The sequence below is a fragment of the Anomaloglossus baeobatrachus genome, chromosome 5 (genome assembly GCF_048569485.1).
Source record: "Anomaloglossus baeobatrachus isolate aAnoBae1 chromosome 5, aAnoBae1.hap1, whole genome shotgun sequence".
Lineage (NCBI taxonomy): Eukaryota > Metazoa > Chordata > Amphibia > Anura > Aromobatidae > Anomaloglossus > Anomaloglossus baeobatrachus.
In genome coordinates, this window is record NC_134357.1 from 411,138,627 (window position 1) to 411,149,419 (window position 10,793).

Sequence of the window (10,793 nt, forward strand, 5' to 3'; positions counted from 1 at the left end):
CATGGACATCACCAAACGCTGGGTTTCCTCCTTCTTAATGCTTTGCCAGGCCTTTACAGCCGCATCCTTCAGGTCTTGCTTGTTTGTGGGTCTTTCCGTCTTAAGTCTGGATTTGAGCAAGTGAAATGCATGCTCAATTGGGTTAAGATCTGGTGATTGACTTGGCCATTGCAGAATGTTCCACTTTTTTGCACTCATGAACTCCTGGGTAGCTTTGGCTGTATGCTTGGGGTCATTGTCCATCTGTACTATGAAGCGCCGTCCGATCAACTTTGCGGCATTTGGCTGAATCTGGGCTGAAAGTATATCCCGGTACACTTCAGAATTCATCCGGCTACTCTTGTCTGCTGTTATGTCATCAATAAACACAAGTGACCCAGTGCCATGGAAAGCCATGCATGCCCATGCCATCACGTTGCCTCCACCATGTTTTACAGAGGATGTGGTGTGCCTTGGATCATGTGCCGTTCCTTTTCTTCTCCAAACTTTTTTCTTCCCATCATTCTGGTACAGGTTGACCTTTGTCTCATCTGTCCATAGAATACTTTTCCAGAACTGAGCTGGCTTCATGAGGTGTTTTTCAGCAAATTTAACTCTGGCCTGCCTATTTTTGGAATTGATGAATGGTTTGCATCTAGATGTGAACCCTTTGTATTTACTTTCATGGAGTCTTCTCTTTACTGTTGACTTAGAGACAGATACACCTACTTCACTGAGAGTGTTCTGGACTTCAGTTGATGTTGTGAACGGGTTCTTCTTCACCAAAGAAAGTATGCGGCGATCATCCACCACTGTTGTCATCCGTGGACGCCCAGGCCTTTTTGAGTTCCCAAGCTCACCAGTCAATTCCTTTTTTCTCAGAATGTACCCGACTGTTGATTTTGCTACTCCAAGCATGTCTGCTATCTCTCTGATGGATTTTTTCTTTTTTTTCAGCCTCAGGATGCTCTGCTTCACCTCAATTGAGAGTTCCTTAGACCGCATGTTGTCTGGTCACAGCAACAGGTTCCAAATGCAAAACCACACACCTGTAATCAACCCCAGACCTTTTAACTACTTCATTGATTACAGGTTAACGAGGGAGACGCCTTCAGAGTTAATTGCAGCCCTTAGAGTCCCTTGTCCAATTACTTTTGGTCCCTTGAAAAAGAGGAGGCTATGCATTACAGAGCTATGATTCCTAAACCCTTTCTCCGATTTGGATGTGAAAACTCTCATATTGCAGCTGGGAGTGTGCACTTTCAGCCCATATTATATATATATAATTGTATTTCTGAACATGTTTTTGTAAACAGCTAAAATAACAAAACTTGTGTCACTGTCCAAATATTTCTGGCCCTGACTGTACAAACACTATCCAACAATACCCATTTATGAAGATGGAAGGAACCCTATAAATTAGATTTTAAAGAATAGTAACATTATACCTAAATAATACTCTAGTATACCATCCACATAATACTTTCATTAAGTCCCCAAAAGAGCGCACTTAATATGGCAGTGCAATGCCCAAATAATATTTGGTGGTGAAAGGGTTCTTTTTACTCTAGATGTTGATGGTAGGATCCTGGGTGAGCTTGGGATTAAATATCCCATCCCTGGTGGTCTAGGATAGAGGTGTAGTTTGTAGTATACTGATTTAAAAAATTGCGCAGTTTTATCTATGGTAAGGCAGAGCATTAAAGGCCCATTTACACAGGGCTTTTCGGCCCACTAACAAGTGATGATCAGCTAGACATTACCGATTAGACGCTCGTCTATGGACCAGTTCACTCAGGCCAACAAGAACTTTATGGTAAAGAACATTTTTTTTAAAGGTATGGATTCCTTTAGCGGCTTTTTTTTTACTTAAATGCATGTATTTTTGGCTAAAAATAAGTTTTGCTATTATGTTTCATTAAAAACTTTGCACCATATGCCTTTTATACCCTCTGTGTTGCACTGTTTGTTGTTGGATGCAGAAAGAGTTAACTAATGTACCGCCCCAGGGCTCGGCCGGCTGCCGAGCCGCTCGGATCCGTGCTCGTCGGTGGGTGGCTCGAGCTCCTCCCGGACCCGGGGGTCACGTCGCTCTGAAGGGATGCTGGCGCTACGTGAGGGGTGGTGTTCGGTGGGGAAGGTTCACGGCCGGGGCCGCGGTTGTTTGGGGGTTAAGTTAGTGACGCCACCCACGGGTTGTGGTGAGTGTGGACGTTAACTAGGCTCCCGGGGACGGTGTTGTGCAGCCTGGTGTTGACCCCTCCGTGGGCAGGGTGTGATGGTCCCGGGGCCCGGTGGTTGTGAGGTGCGGGCGGGATGGTGCGGTGCGATGCGCTGCCCGAGGGCACTGTTGTACTCACTATTATAAATACATCGGAGTCTCTGGTAAACCAAAAGGATGGTGGTCGGTGCCCGCAGCCGGCTGCACTTTGCCCCTTACTCAGGTTGGTGGTCCCCGCCTTTCTCCTGCACCTCTGTAGTAGAATGCTGACTTCCTTCGCTTCAGCGACGGGAGTCCGCTCCCCAGCTAGTGGATGTCGGGGAGCCCGTTTGCCCGCAGACGCTGGCCCGTGGGATCTCTATGCCTTGGCGGTGGCTTTCTATCCCCCTCGTTGGGCTGTTGCCTTCAGTCGGGACATGGGTGGGAAAGAACCTAAGGTCCAGACCCAAATCAGTGAATTCGACTCGGTCCAGTGGCTTCTGGGCCTCGTACTGGGTCTGAGTACCCCTCCTTGTGCTCCGGTTTCTGTTCGGTTCCCTGGTTCGGTAGCGGGCTACTACCCTGTCCTGGTCCCTGACGGTTCCACCAGCCATCTTCCCGGCTCCTGCAGGCGGCCACCACTGTCTGCCTCCTAGCCACAGGGTATCCGGGCTCCTACCCAGATCCCTGACAGACGTTACTCCTCTCTACTCCACTTCCCTAACAGATCTCTCTCTCTCTGCCTGTTTTTCCCGCCTCAGGCTATCCGAACTCCTCGGAGGGTGTGGCCAACCGCCTGGCTCCGCCCCCAGGTGTGAACGTCAAGACCTGAGAGGGGTGACTCAGGGTTTTTAGGTTGGCTGATGATACCTTTTTAGGGCTGGTGTTTGTGCAGGGGGCCTACCTGTGACTACCTGGCTAGTCCAGGGCGTCACATTAAGAACCCGTCAGTGAGCTTGTTATAACAAGAGAGTTAATAACTAGTTGAATAGTAACTATTACTAATAGTAATTACTACTAATAGTTGAATAGTACCTATTTGTGTTCGGATTATTCATAATGAATCCTCAAGTACTATTTTGGTATTCATCATGAATAACAAACCTAATGCAAGTCAATGGGGAACCCGTGCATTTTTCTGGGAAATCTTCATGAAAAATGCTCAGGTTCCCCATTTACTTCCAATAGGTTCGTAATTCGTAATGAATACCGGAATAATAATTTGGGATTCATTACAAATAATCCGAACCCGAATAGTCACTGCTAATAATTCTTATCTTCCTTTCTATGAGCTCCATTCAGCTGATTTATGACCACAAAGTTCACCTTAATTGTCCTGTGGTCATAAATCAGTTAGAAGGAGCTGAGCAGTAGGAGCATAACCTGTATAAACTCTCCCATTAGAACAAGCTCGCTGATGGATTCTCAGTTAACTCATTCTGCAGCCAGCAAATATACTGTATATTGCAACAAAGCGACTACAGGAAAAAAACAGTGCAACATTTTTAAGGAAAACCAATTGCAAAAACAATCAGATCCTCTCAGGTTTTAGGAGTTACTCTTTAATCAACACCATAAAAACATCTTACACCTCGTGGCGTGTTTCAAGGTTGGCCTCATGAATATTTTAACAAGTTCCATTAGACCTCAGGAAAGTATCTTTAGAAAAATATTCAGTAATTCAAAAATGTCAACTTTGTAATTGAATTTTGGGGTTCCCAACACTAAAATATGTAAAAGCGCTGAAATATTGCAGGCAAACCATAATTTTCCTTCATTTTAATTAAAATTCCGCCAAGATTATGCCTTCCTCTATAAATCCTGCGCCTTCGATGCTCTTGTGTCAGGAGGATCTGCGATGGTGGTAATAAGGTAGGATGTTAGAGGATGGTTTAATGGAATGCAATTTCTTCATGTCAGTAATCTGCATGAATCTAGTTAAAAAGAGGAAAAATGCGTCACAAAAGTTTTAATGCTTCCAAAATGTTGTCGTTTCCTTTCATCGTTCCTTTTAATCACTACTTGGTATATTTCAGCTTTGCGTTTCCATTCGAGAAATAGACATAAAATTAAAGGGATTGTCTGGTTTAGAAAAAAAAAACTATTCTCAAATGCCTAATTGGGGTCTTTATATCCTTTATGTATTATACAGAAAGGATAACAGTAAGTACAATGTGCATGTCTTAAGCCTGCTTTACACGTTGCAATTTCGCATACGATATCGTATGCAATTTGCAACGCCCCCATCGTATGTGTGGCACGTTCAATTTGTTGAACGTGCCGCCCAAACGATTAACCCCCGTCACACGTACTTACCCTTCCATACGATCTCGATGTGGGTGGCGAACGTTCACCTCCTGGAGTGGGAGGGACGTTCGGCGTCACATCGACGTCACGCGGCAGCCGGCCAATAGAAGCGAAGGGGCAGAGCTGAGCGGGACGTAAACATCCCGCCCACCTCCTTTCTTCTGCATTGTGGGCCGGCAGCCGCAGGACGTAGGTAAGATCTGTTCATCGTTCCCGGGTTGTCACACACTGCAATGTGTGCTACCCCGGGTACGATGAACAATCTGATGTGCAATTCTAGAGAAAGGTATGATGTGCGTGCGATGAATGTTTTAACATTCAATCGCAATCGCACGTACCTGTCACACACTACAATGTAACTTACTATGCCGAATGTGCGTCACTTACGACATGACCCCGCCAACACATTGTAAGATACATTGCAGCGTGTAAAGCAGACTTTAGGCAGAGTGTCCATTAATTTCTATAGGAGCAGTGTAATACTTAATTTGGCCTGTGGGGGCACTGCAGAGGACATAATTCCTTGTTGCCCAGTTACAGCTATTCTCTGGTGGTCCCAGCACTGGAGCCCCCTTTGATCAGAAAAAAAGGGATTATCCAAAGCCAGCAACTCCTTTACTTTAATCTGTATGGATTTACACAGATCCACAAAGTGGAGCTGTATAGTATCAACTCCAATCAACTAATGACTTTAGTAGTACAGCTTCACAAATCTCTGGTAGCAATGGCAGCTAACCTTCCATAACCTGTTCTCAAAAACAGTAGTCCTCCCGATATCATACGTGTGTCATCTGAGCTGATTTGGCTAGGAAAAGCCGCGGTAACCCAGACAGTCCCTCGGCAGCAGCTGCTATAGTAGAAACCTTCTATTACTTGGTGGCCATTTCAAGTAATGGTAATAAATAAATATTTTGAGACTTCCAAACTGATGGCAGATCAGAGTATTGTATTGCATATATGCGGGTGGTTTTTGACCTTTCCTCGTGCCTGCGCATTACAGTACTTTGATCTGTCCTCAGCAGGGCAGATCAAAGTGTGCCTGCGCAGGACCGCAATGCCAGTGTCATGTCCCCACCGGAGTCCGCTCCTGCGACTTCTGCTCCGATCACCAGGCGACGCCATGTTCCCACCATGGATCTTGTTGGTGATTGGAGAGGAGTCGGTGCCCGTGGCTCTGCTGAGCGCAGGCTCCGCTCATCCACTAGGCTGGGTTTCCCTGGAACCTGCAGTACTACTGGCTGACTGTAGGTGGCGTGTGTCTTCCAGCTGAAGTTGCCATCATTCACCTGCAGCCAATGGGAAGACACCACACCCTTCCTATTCCCCTTCCTGTCATGTGACCACTGCCAGAGATAGTTTGTATTCCTGGTTCCTGTGCTGTTTGTATTTTGATTCCTGTGCGCTGACCTTGCTTGTGTTCTGACTACCCTTCTGCCTGTCGTTTATGTACCTCGCTGCCTGATCTGATTTGACCTCTGCTTCGTTTACTGATTACGTCCTTGCCTGCCAATTCTGTCCCTGTTCTGCAATTCCTGGTTTGACCCTGCCTGACTACTACTCTCCGGGCTGCAGCCCTCCACAGGTAGTGATCACCTTGGGCCCTGTGTAATACCAAATCCCTGTATAGGGGTTAAAGAGTTTCAGGGTTCTAGGGGACCTGCTTGGTCAGTGGCTTCCCTCTAGCCTGTCCCTTACAGCCCGTCTGAGTCTGTGGATCCAGGCAGGCATTACAGATAGCGTGTGTGGATGACATAGAACCCATCATCCACGTGGGGCTGGGAAAGAGGATGGTGATTGCAGCACAGAGGAGGCGCCAGACTCATGAGCAGCGACGCCCATTGGAGTGGAGCGCCTCCTAGGTGAGTAAAATAAAGATGTTTTTTACGCTATACTGAACGGCTTTGGCACTTACTGTATATACAGTATTGTAGAATGCTGTATATAAGGGCCAAATGGTGGTGGCCGCAGCTTATCAGGGACAAATCTGGTGACGGGTTCTTTTTAAAGTCTTGAGCAAATTAGTATACTGTAAGCTCTGAAGCTCACCCTAGTGGTGGCAGGTGGCAGCTGGTTGATTCTAAGTGTATCCATTTAGAGTAAAAAACAAAATAGACTACCTTGCAGAAGCTGATGTCCTAAAAAATATCTAAAATATAAGATCACAAAACTGTGAGATTCTTGATAAAAGGCAAGGTGGCAATGGTCAAAATGTAATATTTTAATACGATATATCCCATATGTTAGTATTAATAGATCTCAGGGATGTTTAAGACCGTATTATCAGTATTCTAGCTAAAATAACCAGGGTAGTAGAGGTAAAGAGCTCAGCCTATAGTCCATATATTATTTCACTGTAATAGTTATTTGAAGCCCGCGGGCTTCAGAAATCAATCCTTAGACATTATTAAATTATTCTTAAAATTAGTTCAGCTCCAGTACTAGCATGAAAATGGATATACACAGGCCAGTTGACACGACCGGTTGCAGATAATGACCCATGCTTCCTGTAGCATAGGTCACGGAAACGTAATCTAGTAGCCTAAAATTTGAAGATGCATGCCAGCCAAAGAGAGCTGGTGAAAAAAGGATAAAAATGTGTAGTTAATATCAAGACAGGTTACTCCCCAGCAGAGGGGAATGGCACAAACTACATTTTATTTGCCAATAAGCTGCCCGAGACGACTAATATCTAACTGCCTATGAATGCTGCTTCAGTACCTCTAAGGTCTCAATTCAGACATTCAGTATGGTCCATGGGGTAGTTCACATGCGCAATTTTTCTTTCAGACTGAGTGGTCTGCACAAGATCGCGGACACATGTCCGATTCGGAGCTGAGTGTTAAAATTGGCAATGCAAGCCTATGGGTCTATGAAAAAAATGGACAGTACTTGGATGCCCTCCACAGACTGCTACGGTAGATAGGAAAAGGTAGCAAAATGTTTTTTTTTCTAATCCAGGAAACACTGATTTAACTCAAACCATATTTGGATGAAACTCATATGACTCTTTCTCTGATGAAAATCTGATGAAACAGTAACGCTCGCCAGGAAGGCGAACGGGAGTAGACTCACTAGACCACAGGGGGGACGTGGCTTACCCTGACGTGGGAGAGGCTTAACTAAGCGCCTACTGGGTTTTCACCAGAGTCTCTCATGATGAAGATGGGCTTGGCTGTAGATAGACGTCAGGTACCACTCCCATGGCAGTGTCCCAGGCCATGGCAGCTGACCCCCAGGGTTGGAAACGCAGGAACAGACTCAGTACAGGTGCAGACTGGACGGCTGGTGCAGGCAGATACAGACTGGATGGCAGGTTCTAACTGGAGCTGAGGGTACAGCAGATACTAGAACACAGGTACACGTTAGAAGACACAGGAAACGGGCACAGGAAACATAGGAACTGACAACTAGCAAGCAAAAAAAACAAAAAAGAAACCCCCATAAAATTTAATACTTTATTATATAAATTTCAAAAAGGTGCAAGTAAAAACAGGCTATTCATAGCATACACTTTAGGAGATGGGGCCCCCGGCCAAATTTCCCTAGTATCACCCTTCCTTACCACGGAGGTTGGCACCCTTGTAGATGACGGATTGGCGCCCCCGCTCACCGAGGACTGGCCCTTATGACCCTACACTCAACCTGTAGGTGCTGCTGGTCTAGTTAAGGGCCTTACAAAATCCACAGTGATATCATTACATTCATCCAGAATAGTATTCTTTACTCCTCATACCCAGTATATCATACACTTTTTTTATATTGATATTCGTTGTAGACCACAATGATCAAACAATGATTAAGATAAAGGACAAGGAGTATGGATAATAATAGGACTAAATAGTCAGTTTTAGGGTTATGGCAACATCACCATTCTCCATATGTGTATGCAGCAAATGTCCATCACAATCGATGATAGAAAAGGCCAAATGGCCAGTACTTAGCCACATTCAGCAGCTCATTGCCCTTGCCCGACGCGTTTCTCTCCCATAGCGGGCGATCATTTGGAGGTTCATCAGGGGCTGTCCACAATTAGACCACATCAAGATGACACAATTCTGTCAAAGTCATCCACAGAAAAAGAACAGTCCTCCAATGAGGTAATTTTACCGATCAGGGATCATGCTGCTCACAGATAAGAACACATACTGGCAATACAATGGCTGATGACCATCTGTGAGCAGCATGATCCCTGATCGGTAAAATTACCTCTCCTTGCCTGGCGGGTTGTAGGCCTTCCTTAATGCACTCTTAGTGGGAGCTGCTGCGGCCTGGAGCAGCACAGTGTCCCTTTCTCTATCTTTACTTTAAGATGACTGTCCCCTGTGACGGGCAACGTGAACTGGCAACGTGAACTGTTATGGGACCCGCCGGCTCTGTTCACACTGCAGAGTTTGACAAACAACCTGATGTCTCCTAGTTGTTGAGCCAGAGCTGGGCGTCGCCTTTTTTTATGCACTGTTCAATGGTCCTGCAGGAGTTAATTCCTGCTGACCTGGGGGAACTCTGCTAGAAGCTCAGGATGCTAATTACTAATCACAGCAGTCTCTTCCTACATAAGGTACTGGATTCTGCTGCTCAGTGCTGATAATAGCTCCTGTGACGCCCTGGCCTATCACGTCGTCACAGGGTATTGTGCAATCTGCCCTCCTGTACAATATCCACCTCCTCTTTGGTTAAGGGTCCCTAACCATTGATGTTGCCAAGAACAGCTAATCAAAATCCTAGGAACACTGCACCACACCCACCAGACACACCAGTGGACGGCCTGAGTGGAATAGGGTCGCCCACTTGGGGGGTTGGTTTAGGGAGGGTCAGGAGTGTCAGGAGACAGTCAGTTGAGCAGTGACTCTCAAGAGGAGAGGTCACAGGTGAGGAGCTGGGCTCCTTGAGACTACTAGGTGGCAGACGTTGGTCTGGGCCTGGTAGTAGCTGGAACCCCGGTCGCAGGGGATCATGACAAGGGGCACGGACTGTCGAGGACAACAGCCGGCGGCCTTGTGCCATCACCGGGCAGGGGCCAGGGCATGACGGGGTACGTGGACCCTAGGTCAGGGAGTAGCTTAAGGCATCCTGACAATATACACGACGAGGACGGAGCCTTCAAGACCCGTTCTCCACCCGCTCCAACATTGTGGTACTAGCGCAACAAGGGGGATAGGACTTTCCACACATACAGTCCAGAAAATCCCAAGCGTGAACCCTGAGAGCAAGCTCACCCAGTTAGCCACACTGATGAGTGGGACCCGACCAGTTTTATACTCAAGTGACCAACAAGAGAAACTAGGTGCCAAGGTAAAGGCCACAGACTAACAGGCAACACCAACGGGCACAGAATCCAGGCGTGCTCTCTCCAAGCAGCAGCGGTGTCCAGAACTTTGGTTTACCACAGTTGTCGGTATCAGTGTTATTGGACTGAGTGAGTACACAAACGACCCCTTACCGTCCCAATGGCACCTCCCGTCGCCCTCATTGAGTCCCGGGGCATTCCCCCTACCCGTGGAGGGGTTAAACATCTGGCTGCCCGCACCATCGCCACCGGGTACTCCCCATTGCAGTGGCGGTACTCCATCTTACCACGCACCACAGGTGGCGTCACGAACTGTCCTTACAATCCCCTGTAAATAATCCCCCTTTATTCCTAGTGGCCACGCGACCCCGTTCCCCGGGTCCGGAGATCCCTCGAGCGACCGCGGATCCAGATCCGAGCAGCCCTGCGGCTGACGTGGGGGCGGCACACTCCAGCTTGTCCAGCGATTCCGGGTTATTGTGGTGATGCAATTTTGGTGATCTGTGGTGTGTTTTCTGTGCAGTATCAAAGTTTCCCGGTTGTCAGTTTACTTCCTCCCTTTTATGTGATTTTTCCCTGAACCCGTATTGTCGCTCCTTTGTGTTTGATTGCCGTGTGTATGAGTTTTAGTTCTTCCCCTGTCCGTGTTTAGTTGTGGGGTTTGTGACTATGGTCCCGGTTCACCCATTGAGTGGAGAAGGGGGAGGGTAGTTACACCAGGGCTTTGACATGACTTAGGGTCACGCTGGCGACTCAAACCTTGCTACCACCAAGCGTACCTCTGAGGTAAGGAACAGTGCAGGGTCCCCAGTGTGAGGGCCAGCCTTGGTGTCCTTGTCCAGTCATCTCATCCCTGTGAGAATGAAGTCCATCATTCACATGACCCTAACAGCCAAAGTCTGGCTTCAGTAGTAACGTTTGTATGTGTGGCATGTGATCGCTGAGGTCAGTGATTGGCTGCAGCGTTCACATCGGTTAGGTATGGGATGTTATTGTAGCACCCCTGAATACATCAGGGTG